The sequence below is a fragment of the Arachis ipaensis genome, chromosome B5, assembly GCF_059453495.1.
Source record: "Arachis ipaensis isolate K30076 ecotype BB chromosome B5, ASM5945349v1, whole genome shotgun sequence".
In the NCBI taxonomy this organism is placed as follows: domain Eukaryota; kingdom Viridiplantae; phylum Streptophyta; class Magnoliopsida; order Fabales; family Fabaceae; genus Arachis; species Arachis ipaensis.
In genome coordinates this window covers 42,452,401-42,453,717 of record NC_142440.1, presented here as the reverse complement: position 1 = coordinate 42,453,717, position 1,317 = coordinate 42,452,401, and the positions used below count along the sequence as shown (strand labels likewise).

The window sequence follows — 1,317 nt, the reverse complement described above, 5'->3', positions numbered from 1 at the left end:
TTATTCTGAGCCAATATGGCATTCAGAGTATCAATTTCAAGAACTCTCTTCTTCATAGGCGTCCCATTACTCACAGGATTCCTCTCAGAAGTGTACATGAACTGGTTATTAGCAACCATGTTAATAAGTTCTTGAGCTTCTGCAGGCGTTTTCTTTAGGTGAATGGATCCACCTGCAGAAGTATCCAATGACATTTTAGCCAATTCAGATAGACCATCATAGAATATATCCAGGATGGTCCATTCTGAAAGCATGTCAGAAGGACACTTTTTGGTCAGTTCTTTGTATCTCTCCCAAGCTTCATAGAGGGATTCACCTTCTTTCTGTCTGAAGGTCTGAACATCCACTCTAAGCTTACTCAGCTTTTGAGGAGGAAAGAACTTGGCTAAGAAAGCCTTGACCAGCTTATCCCAAGAGTTCAGGCTATCCTTAGGTTGAGAGTCCAACCATACTCTAGCTCTGTCTCTTACAGCAAAAGGGAAAAGCATGAGCCTGTAGACTTCAGGATCTACTCCATTAGTCTTAACAGTATCACATATCTGCAAGAATTCAGTTAAGAACTGAAAAGGATCTTCAGATGGAAGTCCATGAAACTTGCAGTTCTGCTGCATCAGAGAAACTAATTGAGGTTTAAGCTCAAAATTGTTTGCTCTAATGGCAGGAATAGAGATGCTTCTTCCATGTAAATTGGAATTAGGTGCAGTAAAGTCACCAAGCATCCTCCTTGCATTATTATTATTTTCGGCTACCATCTCCTCTTCTTGTTCAAAAATTTCTGAAAGGTGCTTGCTGGATTGTTGTAATTTAGCTTCTCTTAGTTTCCTCTTCAGAGTCCTTTCAGGTTCTGGATCTGCTTTAACAAGAATGTTCTTGTCCTTGCTCCTGCTCATATGAAAAAGAGGGACAGAAAAATAATAATAATAGGGGTCCTTTTTACCACAGTATAAGGGTCCCTGTGTGAGTAGAAGAAAAGAAGAAGAAAAAATTCGAACACAGATGGAAGTGGGGGTTCGAATTTGGGTGAGATGAAGTGTTAGTAGATGAATAAATAAATAGAAGGAGATAAGAGAGAGAGAGAATTTTCGAAAATAATTTTTGAAAAAGAGTTAGTGATTTTTGAAAATAGTTTTTGAAAAAGGTTAGTAATTTTCGAAAAAGAAATTAGTTAATTAAAAAGAAATTTTGAAAAAGAAGGAAGATATTTTCGAAAATTAGAGAGAGAGGGAGTTAGTTAGGTAGTTTTGAAAAAGATAAGAAACAAACAAAAAGTTAGTTAGTTAGTTGAAACAAATTTGAAAATCAATTTTGAAAAGATAA

At 36.4% G+C, this 1,317-nt stretch overlaps 1 non-coding gene across 1 annotated transcript; it reads left to right on the top strand.

The window, feature by feature from the left end:
• Positions 1–248: 248 nt before the first annotated feature.
• On the top strand, positions 249–356 carry LOC148563980 (small nucleolar RNA R71). The gene has a single exon (XR_015885532.1). It is a non-coding gene; the product is annotated as a small nucleolar RNA R71 (small nucleolar RNA).
• The last annotated feature ends 961 nt before the right edge of the window (positions 357–1,317 follow it).